This window comes from Crinia signifera, chromosome 4 (assembly GCF_055691185.1).
Source record: "Crinia signifera chromosome 4, ASM5569118v1, whole genome shotgun sequence".
In the NCBI taxonomy this organism is placed as follows: domain Eukaryota; kingdom Metazoa; phylum Chordata; class Amphibia; order Anura; family Myobatrachidae; genus Crinia; species Crinia signifera.
In genome coordinates, this window is record NC_139220.1 from 253,404,530 (window position 1) to 253,419,047 (window position 14,518).

Consider the following 14,518-nt stretch of genomic DNA (forward strand, 5'->3'; position numbering starts at 1 on the left):
AGCAGTAAGCTGAAGTTTTGACTAAGGTGCTGAAAAACCTTGCACCAGCCCTGCCAGAAGCTCCCCCTAAAATGTAAAAGATGTAGCCAACACCTTTATCGTGTGAGCTCCTCTCTGCAGCTGCTGGAAAATGTTAATATGAGATGGTTGCGATGGTCCGATTTCCAGCTGGCCAATATATACTGTAGATGTACTTAACCTCAATCAACTCACTCATTAAAAAAAAAAAAAGACAATTTATAAATGTTTTTGGAAAAAAAAATTGTGCCAGTTAAATGGGTACACTATTTCATGGGCAATGTACATATAGAATGAGGAAAAGCTGGGGATCAGTGTATGAAGTAATGGTTACAGTTTGTCCCTGTAGCTCCTGACCGACTTATATTGTAAATGAACTTAACTAGCTCTTAGTACTGTGGCCCAAGTGAAGTGGGATATTTCTTGACCCTGGCCCTTATTCTGGTTCACTTGCAAAGGCAAATTCCTTCTCAAATGGACAAAACCTTGTGCACTGCAGGTGGGGCAGATGTATCTTGTGCAGAGAGAGTAAGATTTGGGTGGGGTTTTACTTCAAAGTGAGATTTATATTGCAGTGTAAAAATAAAGCAGTTTGAGTACTTTCCCTTCACAGAAACAAAATAACCCCCCATATCTAAACCTCTCTGCACATGTTACATCTGCCCCGCCTGCAGTGCACATGGTTTCCTCCATTGGTGAAGGAATTTGCCTCTGCGAGTGAACCAGAATAATGGCCCCTGTCTTAAAGCCAGGTAGGATGGAAAGGAATATATGGATATGCACTGCTTGCTGGAAGTGACACTAAAATGTATATGTCATTTGCCCTTAATGACATTAACAAATAACAGAACATGTTCAAAATGTGATATAATCAATACGGTGGTGCCTGTAAATTCTGAATAAGCAATAAATAAAAATAAAAATGTATCTACAAAAGATCTCGAAGAACAATTAAAAAGGAAAAAAAAATCCATTTACATTGAACAATTATAACTATCAATAGAAAATAAAATTCAAGAGTTTTAAAATGTAGTAACGATTCTGATTTGCTAATAGGCCTCAAGCAGGCCTTAATGTAAACGTTTGACAACATTGTGATTGTAATCCTGTGTGCTACTGCCACGGTTTACAATAAATAAAAAAATAAATAGTAGTTAAAAATAAAATACATTTGTTTAAAATAAAAAGGCAAATTCTTGAAGTTTCTGTTTTCTCTGATATCACAGCCTTAATTTTATACTGTTTGGTAATATGGACGGTTTGGGGATAATGTCATCCCCACACGTTAAACAATCCCTTTGTTTGTACTACAGTATTCCCTCAAGTAAACCACACTTACAGTTGCTCTCTCTCTCTCTCTCTCTCTCTCTCTCTCTCTCTCTCTTTTTGTCTGTTACTTTCCCATAAGGCTGTTATCAAAAAAAAAAAAGAAGAAGATAATGACTGAAGACGGAGCAGTTAATCAGCTTCCCAGCTCAGTGCTAAAATAACCACGAGGGTTTATTGCTGTACACCAACATGATGTAGTGGTGTGTTACATAGATAACTGGAAATCTGGAACTGAGGCAGCTCCGATAAAAACCAACATTATCATTTTCTCCCCCAACAAATATAAGAAAGTTACATGTGCATACATATTATTATTAACAGTTTCTTATATAGCGCACACATATTCCGCAGCGCTTTACAGAGAATATATGTCACCTCAGTCCCTGCCCCAGTGCAGCTAACAATCTATATTCCCTACCACATGTACACGAACACATAGACATTCTAGGGTTAATTTTTTTTGGAAGCCAATTAGCCTACCAGTATATTTTTTGGATTGTGGGAGGAAACTGGAGTACCCGGAGGAAACCCATGACCTCAGCGCTGTGAGGCAGTAATGCTAACCATTACACCATCCGTACTGCCCTACATATGCGTGTGTGTGTGTGTACTGCATTGTCTTGTACTGTTATGCTGGGTACACACCACAATGCAGATCGTGAGCGGGTCATAAGATGATCGTGCGAGCGGCTCACGATCTGGTGGAGCCTACGACCCGCTCAAGAACTGCATGCGATCTGATTGCGATCTGATCGCGACCCGTACTGCAGGTAGGATCTGAGAAACGACCTAACAACCCGCGGGGCTGTGCATTGGATCAGATCTGAAATGGCCCAAAACATACCCAATTTACATAAAATCGGTCGAGATTGTATCTAAATTGTGTAATTTTGGGCCAAATCGTTCTGGTGTGTACCCCACATTAGTCATTGTTTTCTTGTTTTGCTCATTTGTTTATGTATATTATTAGGCACTGCGTAACCCTTGTAGTGCCATATAAATAAATGCTAATAACAATAATGAGATAAATAATAATAATAAATGGCATACAATTAAAATCTGTCATTTGGAACCATATTGCAAGGAAAGTGTTGTATTACAGCTGATGCAAGCACACGTGTAATGCTACCCATACACTTGTGCAACTGCATTCAATGCGTTATCGGGTTTGAGTTCCCTTGTAGCTCACCTTTCAATAAATCAGATTGAAAATGCATTTTTTTGGCGTTATGTTGTGAATACAATCATGCGATTTATTGCATGCCACCTTCGATAAACAAATTGGGCGGGATTGCATGATCGAATGAGATTGCATTGAATGCTGACAAAAACACACCAGATTACCGAACAGATCTTGAAAAATGTAAATAGAGGGCTGGGACAACTGGGTCATCTGGGGATATTTGAATAGGCAGCCATTTTTACTCCCTGCACTCCTGTTTGCTTTGTGACTACAGAGGTTTGGATTATACCTGCTGCTCATTCCAGATTGCTAACTACTGTGCACTGTTTTTTTCTGCTTGCATTACAAAGTGTTTCTATACTGCTACATGTAGAGAAGGATTCTGCTACATTGTGCTCAATGTGATGAGAGACAGGGAGAGGGCCCAGCAAAGGAGGGGAGAGATATCTTGATGGACGAGGGCCTAATCGGTCCTATACGCTCATCGTGGCTCATATCCGAGACAAAGACCCGGACAATTTCCACAACTTCCTACACATGGATGATGACACCTTCCAGGAGTTGCTGTGTCTGGTGAACCCCTTTATTGAGAAGTGGGAGACCAGATGGCAGTTTCCTATCTCTGCTCAGGAGAGGCTTGTGGCTACCCTGTGGTAGATGGCTACTGGGAAGTCGTTTGAGGACCTCATGTTTGGGACATGCATCTCTGCGCAGGCTTTGGGACACATCAACCCTGAAACCTGCAAGGCTATAATCAAGGTGCTTCAGTACAAGTATTGAAATATAAGAAAATTACACCACACATGGCTTGTCATTTTAACAAAATGTTTTATTTTAAACTGCATTTTGTAGACTTTTTTGTTTTTTAATTTTAAAATATCACTTTCTTATAAATATGTGGCCAACATGGCTGAACTTTAGCAAACAATATAACAACAGATGTGGTGCATTCTGCGTTGAGTGGCCCTGCAGACAATGCACACATGCATCTTGGGGGTAGGAAGATGGGTCCCCGATACCATCAACCTGTCCCTAGTTGCATGTGTGCATTGTCTACCTGATGACACTGAAATGCCATATATCACATAGGGGCAGATGTATTAAGCATGGCGAAGAGATAAACTGGAGATAAAGTGGTGAAAAGTGGAAGGAGATAACGCACCAGCCAATCAGCTGTGTTTGAAATATGACAGTTGGGATCTGATTGGCTAGTGCGTTATCTCCTTCCACTTTATCTCCACTTTATCTCTTCGCCAGGCTTAATACATCTGCCCCATAGTTACATAGTAGTTAAGGCTGAAGACGTGCGTCCATCAAGTTCAACCTTCGTTATTACAACACATTATCTATTTGCTACATCCCTTATATAAACTGAAATCTGGGGGGAAAATTAATGAGAGATTCAGAAAGTGAGAGATTTGGTAAGAAATTTCCAGTTTTTTTAAAAGCGGCAATCATTTACACTGCAAAATCAAACTGGTAAATGATTGCTGCTTTAAAAAACACTGGAGATTTCTTACCAAATCTGAATTCTGAATCTCTTATCCAATTAAATTTCCCCCCCATATTTCATTATATACAGATTATGATGACTATTTGTACCTCTGGATGTTGTACCAATTGATGATTGTCCAATCTTATTTTGAATGAATTTATTGTCTCTGCCGACACCATCTCTCGTGGAAGAGAGTTCCACAATTTTACTGCCCTGATCATATATAAAGTTTTTACTTTAAGAGTACAAAAATCTCTCTCCTTTAGTCTAAACACATGCCCACGTGTCCTAGATTCCTTCATCAAAGCAAAAAAGGGTGCCTGACAGTTCATTATATTGGCCCCTGATATATTTGTGCGTGAAGCACGTCTCTTTTTAGCATAAACAATCCCAATGTGTCCAATCTGTCTTCATAACTTAATTTCTCCAACCCTTTTATTAGCTTTGTTGCTCTTCTTTGGACTTTTTCCAATTCTACGATATCTTTATTGTAGTGCAGGGTCCAGAAATGTACTCCATATTCAAAGTGTGGCCGGACCAATGCATCATAAAGAGGCATAACTACTTTTGCATCCCTAGTCTCCATACCTCTTCTTATACAGGCTAGTATCCTATTGGCCTTTTTAGTAGCTATGTGACACTGAGCACTACACCCAAGTTTGATGTCTGTTTGACTCCTAGATCCTTTTCCAATTCTGATGTACCCAATGCCACCCCATTTAGGTTATAACTAGCACACTGGTTGTGTCTCCCAAGATGCATAGCCTTGCATTTATTCACATTGAACCTCATTTTCAATTTTTTTTTGCCCACTCATCTAGTTTATTTAGATGGCTCAGAAGCGTAGAAACATCCATGTCTGTTTTAATTACCCTGCTCAGTTTTGTGTCATCAGTGAAGATTGAGACATTATTGAGTATATGCACCCCAATATCATTAAATAATATGTTAAATAAAAGAGGCCCTATCATTGAACCCTGTGGCACTCCACTTAGTACATATATCATATTAAAAACTGCACCATTTACAAACACTCTCAGCTCCCTACCCATCTACAAATTTTTACCCCAAGGCCCAATTTATTTATCAACCTCTTATGTGACACAGAGGTAGATTTATTATGCTTAATGAAGTGATAAACTGTCTGGTTTTTATCACCGGCCAATCAGCTCTTATCTGTCATTTTTCAAACCAAGCCTGTAGCTTCACAGGTAGGAGCTGATTGGACGGTGATAAAAACCAGACAGTTTATCACTTCACTGAGCTTAATAAATCTACCCCACAGTATCAAAAGCCTTTGAAAAATCCAGGAAGACCACATCTACAGCATTTCCACTAAATTGTTGCTAACTTAATCATAAAAGCTTATTAGATAATTTTTGGCACGAGCATTTTTTTACAAACCCATTTTGGTTAATACTGATTATGCTGTGCAGTTCAAAATGTTTTTGGATACCATCCCTTAAAATCTCCTTGAATAATTTACTCACTATTGATGTTAAGCTTACAGGTCTATAATCTGCTGGGTCATCCCCTTTTCCTTTTTTGAATAAAGGTACTACCTCTGCTATTATCCAGTCCTTTGGCACCTTTCCAGATGAAAATTATTTCACGAAAATGTAATACAGAGGGCTTGCTAATGCCACCCTTAATTCCATTAGAACCCTAGGATGAATCCCATCTGTTTTGATTTTGCGGAGCCTCTTTTTAATATCATCTGTGGAGAATTCAATACTAAGGTCAAGATGGCTTGCCCCCTTTGTTGTACCTGTGAGTTCCACTGTTGGCTCTTCCCTAGTAAACCGATGAGAAAAATGTATTTAACAGTTCTGCTGTGTCCTCAGTAAAGCTACTGTATTTCCATTGATGTTGATTAAGGGGCCTATGTTCTCTTTTATTATTCTTTTGTTATTTATGTATTTTAAGAACTTCTTGGGATTGGTTTTACCCTCCTTGGCTATGCGCTCTTCGTTTCCCCTTTTACCTACTTTCATTACCCCTTTACAAATTTTATTTAATTCTTTGTACTTAATGAACTCCTCATCATTCCCTTTAGCCTTGTAAGTTTTAAATGGTCTTGTCTTATTGTTTATTGCTGTCCTTACTTTTTGCCAACCATGCTGGCTTTTTCTTATTGATTTTAACCTTATTGACTTTGGTATGTATTTAGCCGTTAGTGTTTCTAGGGAATGTTTTAGGGTTTCCCACATATCCCCTGCATTTTTACTCTCAAATAATGCTTCCCACTTGATTTCTTTTACAGATTCTGTGAATAAATCAAAGTTTGGTTTCCTAAAATGTAGTATTTCAGATGGCCCCGTATGTTGATGCTTACGAAAAAAAGATTTCCAGTGAGACCATGTTGTGGTCACTGCTTCCCAGTTGTTCTATCACTTTGTTTTTTTTTTATATTAAATCTATATTATTTGTTAATACTAAATCCAATAATGCCCCTTTTATGAGTCAGTGTTTCAACTGATTGTGTTATAAAATGATCCTTAAGTATGTTTAGGAATCCCCCACTTTTTGCTGATGTACTGGTCTCAGTCGTACAGTCAATGTTTGGTAAAATCTCCCATAATTAATACCTGCCCCATATCTGCCGACTTTTTAATTTGGTCTAAAAGTAGTGCCTCATTCCTTTCATTAATGTTAGGTGGTCTGTAACATAATCCTATTAGAGGTTTATTTGATTTTTTGTTATTGTCAGTTATCTCTGCCCAAACAGCCTCAGTATTATTCTCCACTGTCCCCAAACGAATTTCCTTTCCACATGGTTTCAAGTTCGTTCTTACATAAAGGCACACCCCACCCTTCTTTTTTCCCTGTCTTTTCTTAAAAGGATATATCCCTCCATGTTTAAAGCCCAATCATGTGACTTGTTACACCATGTTTCTGTTATCCCAATTATATTATAGTCATCCCTAGTGGCTAGGGTTTCTAATTCCCCAATTTGCCTGCCAAGCTTCTTGCATTGTCCAGCAAGCATTTCAGTTTTCTTCTTCTTTTGTCCCCTTTTAAGGTTTGATTTAAGGTCTGGTTATATTTTGATGTGCTGCTGATTTCTTACTACAGTAGATCTAGTTTTTCTCCCTGACCCCCTACTCCACCCTCCATTATCTTATTTACCCTTTCCCCACTATTCTGTCTGTCTAACCCATAGTTTCCTTCTATAACCCCCCCACCCCCACAACTTGTTTAAAGACTCCTCCAACCTTTTAACCATCATGCCTCCCAGCACTGATGCCCCTTTTCCATTCAAGTGCAATCCATCTGGGCTGTACAGATCACCCCTGTCTTAAAAGTTTGACCTAGGAACCCAAACCACTTTTTCCTACACCACCCCCTTAGCCACGCAGTTCAATCTGTCTTCCTAGACTAGCGCTCGGCACAGGTAAAATTTCTGAGAAAATTACCTTGGATGTCCTTGCCTTTACCTTGCGTCCTAGATCCCTGCAATAATTTTTAAGGATACCCCACCTTCCACTAGCTTGGTCATTTGTGTCAACATGCACCATGACTGCTGGGTCTTGCCCAGCCCCACCCAGTAATCTGTCCACCCGATGTGAGATGTGATGTACTGGAACACCTGGAAGAACACAGACTGTATAACTATTGCAGTCCCGGTAGCAGATTGCCCTGTCTGTCTTACGGATGATAGAATCCCCTATGACCACCATCTGTCTTGTTTTCCCTGACTCCCTTACCCCCACTAAGTGGAAAGTCCCCTGGTTGCTAGAGGTGGTGGTCACATCCGGCACCACCAGTTTTGAAGTAACATCTGCAGTAGTTTCATCCAGTCTGGGGAATCTACTGTCAGTCACTGGCATGCCTCTTCCTCCCCCTACTACCCCTTCTGACTGAGACCCAGCTGGCTGTCTCACACACCTCATCTACTGCTAACACTCCCTGATCCTCAAAAGCTTTCCTCCAATTTGCCAATGTACCTTCATGCCGCATGCCGTACCTTCAAACCGCATGCGATTTATCACATGTAAAAAATTGCACATCAAGGGCAAAATTGTATGTGAGCCTCCCGGGGAGCTGTCGGGCAGCTCGCAGGAGAATTGGGTCCGAATTGTCCTTAGGACAAGTCGGCCTAATGTATGGGGGCCTTTAGCCAGTGTGCTTGGTGCCAGCCTGCAATGTCCCATAGACGCTTTAGCCAGTGTGCTAGGTGCCAGCCTGCATTGTCTCAGTGGCACATCCAAATTTGCATCAGATAAATCACATGTGATTTATCTGACGCAAATTGGATGTAAAGAATGGCACATCTAGTGTCAAATTGTATGTAGGCCTCCTGGGAAGCAGCCGGGGAAATTCAAGGGAAATCAGATGCAATTTTACAGGTAAGATAAATCTCATAGTGTATGGGGGCCTTTAGCTTTTCAATGGTCTGCCTTAAGGCCCCCATACATTAGGCCGACTTGTCCTAGGGACAAGTCGGACCCAATTTACCTGCGAGCCGCCCGGCAGCTCCCCGGGAGGCTCACATACAATTTGGCACTTGATGTGCCATTTTTTACATGGGATAAATCGCATGCGATTTATCCCATGTTAAAAAAAACCCGGGGAGCTGCAGGGCGGTGAGGAGTAGTGGGGGCGGGCAGCGGCAGTAGTGGGGGCGGGCAGCGGCGGCTGCGGTGGTGGGGGCGGCCAGCGCTGCTGACCTGGCCGGGCAGTGTACTTACTTACATAGCAGCAGCGGGGACGGGCAGCGCAGTGGCGGCTATTATATTTTGAAAATACTTGTCAAATGACCGGCCGCTCTCTGATTGGCCGGAGAGCTCTCAGCCAATCAGAGAGCGGCCGGTCATTTGACAAGTATTTTAAAAATATAATAGCCGCCACTGCGCGTCCCGTCCCCGCTGCTGCTATGTGTAAGTAAGTACACTGCCCGGCCAGGTCAGCAGCGCTCACCGCACCCGCCGCCCGCCCCCACCACCGCTGGCCGATGCCCGCACGCACCACCGCCCGGCCAGGTCAGTCAGCCGGTGCGCAGGGACCCGCTGCCCGCCCGGTGTCTGCATGCATATGCCTGTCAGGTGGCAGGCATATGCATACAGGGAGGTCGGACGTGATCGTATGTACAGACCGTCCGACCTCCCTGATCCGGTCCGATGCGCATGGGACCGCGCATCGGATCGGATCAGATATCACACACATACGATTTTGGGCCGATTTCATCCGATTATCGGCACCAAGTGCCGAAATCGGATGAAATCAGACCAAAATCGCATAGTGTATGGGGGCCTTTAGATCAGAGATCTGGGCTTCCAAAGCAACCATCTCTATGCACTTTGCATGGATGTATTCACCCCGGATTCTCTGATACAAGTGCACATACATCCAGCAAGATATGCAATGAGTGAGATTGCTGACCCCCTCATGGTCATTCTAGGGTGCTATCCCTAAACCCAAGAAATTAAATGGATCTACTATACTAAGAAGATATTAAGGGGATACTATATATACTACAGCTACTTATGGGGTGCAATAAATGATATTATATTATAATATATTATACTAAACTTAGTGGGTACTATCCAGTAATCCAGTAATTATGGCCACTGAAGGGAACCTATATGGGCACCTATACACCTATACAGATACCAGTACAAAAAATACTAATACAATTTATAAGAGAGAAAGAAAAGATACAAGAGAGAGAACAGATTATAAAGCAATGCAGATGCACCTATACAGATACCAGTACAAAAAATTAAAATACAATACAAAACAAATACAATAAAAAAAGAGAAGAAGAGAATACAGCAAAATCCATACAATTATTTAATACATGCTGTTCCTGGCAGCCGCCAATCTTCCTGTTCACTAGTCAGGCTTCTGCCCACTGCACTCTCCCTGCCCGGCGACCGCACACTTAATGCCTGGTGCCTGCACCACACTTTCCAGTGTCTTCCCACACTTGCGACCCGGCAAATGTGGATGCAGCAGAACTATTGCAATATACAGTATACCAAGTGCAACAGCAATTCAAAATACCAACAGATGTGGTACATTCTGCTACTATGGCGTTGAGTGTCACCACAGGCAGGGGCGTAATGCACACATACTGTATAGCTTTAGGTAGGAAGATGGGCCCCAATACCATCAACCTGTCCCTAGCTGCATGTGGGCATTGAACCCCTGGTAGTGGGGACATTCAACGTCATAGTAGCAGAATGCAGTACATCTGGGCATGCACATATGCACACATTTGTGAACCAATATACGGCCAATATGGCCAAACTTTTACAAACTTTATAACAATGTAATGACATTAAATAGGGATTTTATATTTCTGGTGCAGTATGATAGACTGTGCTAAAATCACCGTACATTTACTAGACTTGTCTCCTCCACCTCCTGCTGATCCCTGTCTGACATTAATGAGGCATATATTGCGGAGTGGACGTTGGATGTGTGGCTGGCTTGGGAAGGGTAGCTGAATCCGGGAGGAGATTGGAATTGAGGAGGAGACTGCAGAGTGGTAGAAGGGTGGGTGGATGGGGGGGGGGGGGTGACAGTAACAGGAAGGGAGGTTGTTGTGAGGAGGGGTCTGAGGAGGAGGTTGGTAAGTGGAGGCCAGTGTTTGTGCATAGCCAGAATGGTAGGTGGACTGCTGATGAGGATAGGTACTGGTAAAGGAGTAGGTGGGTGGTGGTGAACTGACGGCAAAAGGGGAGCAGGTGATTTAGGTTGTGGCCCATGATTGTTTCATTCTGGTGTCACTTATCCTGTAAGCGTCTTGAACAAAACCTCTGACACCAGGTGCTGGCACTCTACTTGCTGTTGCTGGGAAAGTTTACGCATGGTTTTGACAAAATATGATGCAAAGTCATCAAATTCAGCCAGTTTCAGGAGCAGTTGTGAATGTGCTCCAATAGTAGTGGGTCTTCCACAAATGTAGTTTTCCATGGCTTCCTCCTAACACCCTGTCACAGTGGAGATCTTGAACCTTTGACTGATCTGTCTTGTAGGTCAGGGGTATGGCGGAAGCCTTCAGGTATCTGTAGTAGGTATTGTGACAGTATGACTGTAGTGGAAATTTTTTTTTTTACATTTTAAAACATTTTCTTTTTTTTTACAGTTCCCTACAAGCGTTGAAGAATGGCAAGCTATTGCAGAGGAATTTGACAGTCGCTGGAATTTCTCAAACTGCGGTGGTGCCATAGACAGGAAACATGTCTGCATCACCAAACCCACTATCAGCGGGTCAAACTACTTTAACTATAAATGCTACTTGAGCATTGTTCTCATGGTGGTGGTCAACGCAAACTACAAGGTTTTTTTCCTGGATTTTGGGAAAATGGCTGATGCTCAGATAGTGGGTCTTTAAGAAATAACTGTTTCTATGATAGGCTTACCACCAACTCCATTCATCTTCCACATGTTGAGCAAACCAAGAATGGCCTGCAATTTGTGTTTGTGGCAGATGAGGCTTTCGCACTGCACATAATGAGCCCTACCTGCAAAAAGTCCTGAAACACGATAGGCACACATTCAACTACCGACTTTCTAGGGCCGTCGGGTTGTTGAGAATGCATTTGGCATTCTCAGGAACTGGTTCAGGATCTTCCCACCGACCATTAACATAAGGCTGGACAAAAGTAACTATGCAGTAACAGCATGCTGTATACTGCACAAGATGCTCTGACGCAAGGCCACCAGCAGAATGCCTTTGCTCCTAGCAGGATCAGGAGACCCGACCCAGTCAGTGGATCTAGTACAGATTTCCTCGCTAGCAGCTTCTGCAGCAACCTTACGTAGCACTGCAAGGGCCAAACAGGTCCGGGAAAGCTACAATGCCTTTTTCAATGGAGAGGGAGCTGTGGTATGGCAGGAGGAAACCATCAGATAAAAAATATCTTTAAAAAGAAGCTTACCCCATTGTCCTCCTCCAAATTCTGACTTCCCTACTCAGAATCTGCAATCGCGACTAGGGACTCCATAGGTGACCTTTTCACCAGGAGGAAGTTTAGTTCCTTGAAATACCACAGCGGCACGTATATTGGCAATTTTCTTGCACTCCCAGGTCACAGAGGCAGCAAAGTAAGTTGGCTTGGAGTACTCCACCAGGTGGTTGTAGGCAGCCTCCCTCTTCTGCTTGTTGCTATATTCCGGGGATGATGTCAGCCAGAGACACTCCTCCTCCTGGTACAGGCTGATAAATCCGTATAGAAAGTCTTGACTCTCATGCGACATCCACAGAAATAAAAAAAAGGAAATGAATAAACATGGGAAAGTTGCATTATTCTTGTAAAATAAAGTTTGTTTTCTAGTTACTACAGTGAATTAGGTATAATGTGTTCTGGATAATACCTTGATTTGCCGGGTGCTGCAACATAATGGTGTGCAGTGCAGCAGCATAATGGTGTGCAGTGCAGCAGCATAATGGTGTGCAGTGCGGCAGCAAAATGGTGGACAGGGTGCGGCCAGCAGCTTGCAGTGGGGCAACATAACGGTATGCAGGGTTCTGCAGAATAATGGTGTGCAGTGGTGCAGCATAATGGTGTGCAGTGCAGCAGCATAATGGTGTGCAGTGCAGCAGCATAATGGTGTGCAGTGCGGCAGCATAATGGTGAAGAGGGTGCGTCCAGCAGCTTGCAGTGGGGCAACATAACGGTAGGCAGGGTACTGCAGCATAATGGTGTGCAGTGGTGCAGCATAATGGTGTGCAGTGGGGCAGCATAATGGTGGGCAGTGGGGCAGCATAATGATGGACAGGTTTGGCCAGCAGATGGGCCAGTATATGGTGGGTAGAGCAGCATAATGGTGGGCAGTGGTGGTTACACAGCATAATTATCATTGGTTGCCAGTTGTGCAGCATAATGGTGTGCAGTGGTGCAGCATAATGGTGTGCAGTGGGGCAGCATAATGGTGGACAGGTTCGGCCAGCAGATGGGCCAGTATATGGTGGGTAGAGCAGCATAATGGTGGGCAGTGGTGGTTACACAGCATAATTATCATTGGTGGCCAGTGGTGTAGCCTGCCTACCATTTCTTCTGCAGTTTGGGAGCTCAGCAGTGTGCTTCCAGCCTCCTCTTCAGTCATGTGCACAGTGGGTGGAAGAGAAGTGGCCAGGAAGGGACCAGAAATCTTTAGCAATCGAACGTCGCAGTTAAAAAAAATCAAATGTGCACAAAACAGCATTCGACCGCATGTACAATGCGATAAATATTATGTGCAGAACGTAAGACCATAAGATGCGAGATTTGACCAGCGGGCCCGTGCATCACGTCGTATGGTACACAAAATGTGCAAACAATCATTCAATTTATCAAACAGATGTGGTCTAAATCAAATGATAGCATGCAATATATCATAAGTGTATGGGCAGCATAAGATAAAGGCTCTGGGCGGGATGTACTAAAGTGAAAAAGCGGTAAAACTGGGGTTTTACCGCATTTTCCTATGTACCATTACCCGTCCGCCCCGTCTCCGCCAGGTGGCGATACCCTATAGAAGCCTATGGGCTTCTATCGCCACCTGCTGCCCGCGACCCCCCCTCCCGTCCTCCACCGATCTCCTCCTCCCCCAGCAGGTGTCACAGCCGGGAGGACATCCGGCTGCAGGGGGGAGGAGGAGACGCTGGGGACACTGACAGCCGCCGGGATGTGACGGAGACCCCCGAACACCATATTATAGGTATCTCGGGGATCTCCGTCACCGCACCCCGATGCTAGCCGCATATGTTAGTACATATCGCGGTAGCATCGCGGCGGCTGGGCGGCGAGGGGTGGCGATGTATATTAATACATCCCGCCGCCCTCTGTCTGGCTATTCCTATAGTGCGGTGCCTCATCCCAGCAGTCTCATGAAAAGCTGAAAATAGACACCACTGTCTGATTGTAAATGACAGATACCAGCGCTCTGTGAGTAAAAGGGTGTTTGTGCATTTTGTGGTGGAGGTGGTGTGTGTGTGTGTTTGTGGGGGGGGGGGGGTTATATCATATTATATTTAGGAAAACAAATATAAATGTCTTTACACATGCTTCTATTCTATTTTCTATTTAATGAAAGCTACAGTATGTATGTCCATGCAGATGCATGGACAGGGGCTCAGAAAGAGCCCGTCCCTGCGATCTTCTTTACTGGGTCTAGCAGGTCTGTGCATTCGGGGATAGCATTGACCCCTGCTGACCTGTGCTGACCTGCAGTGCAGAAAGTAGCCCATTGGACCATATGAAAAAGTGGGGCTCTGAGACAAAGAGCCATCTTGGGATGACATTCGTTCTCATAGGCAACCTCCTACACCTGAATAGCAGGTGTTCTGGAAAGCCATACCAGCGGTCACAAGGCTGGCAGTTGCAACAATGATGGAGAAATCACTATAGAAGACTGGCACCGGAATCTCAACATTGAGGGGAAGATAAGAGTTAGGCTGTGAGGAGGTTTAGGGTTAAGCAATTAGAAGGGGTGGTGAGGGTCTAGCTGCGTGGGGGGGGGGGGGGATAGCTTAATGCACCAGAGAGGGTTAGTTTCAGGGT

The 14,518-nt window shown here is 43.7% G+C and overlaps 1 long non-coding RNA gene across 1 annotated transcript in view; it reads left to right on the forward strand.

The window, feature by feature from the left end:
* The window catches only part of LOC146072563 (uncharacterized), a 32,510-nt gene extending 20,175 nt beyond the window's left edge, over window positions 1-12,335 (forward strand). Inside the window, exon 3 of the long non-coding RNA XR_014473187.1 lies at window positions 11,119-12,335. This is a non-coding gene — a long non-coding RNA (uncharacterized LOC146072563). The remainder of the gene's footprint in view (window positions 1-11,118) is intronic.
* The last annotated feature ends 2,183 nt before the right edge of the window (window positions 12,336-14,518 follow it).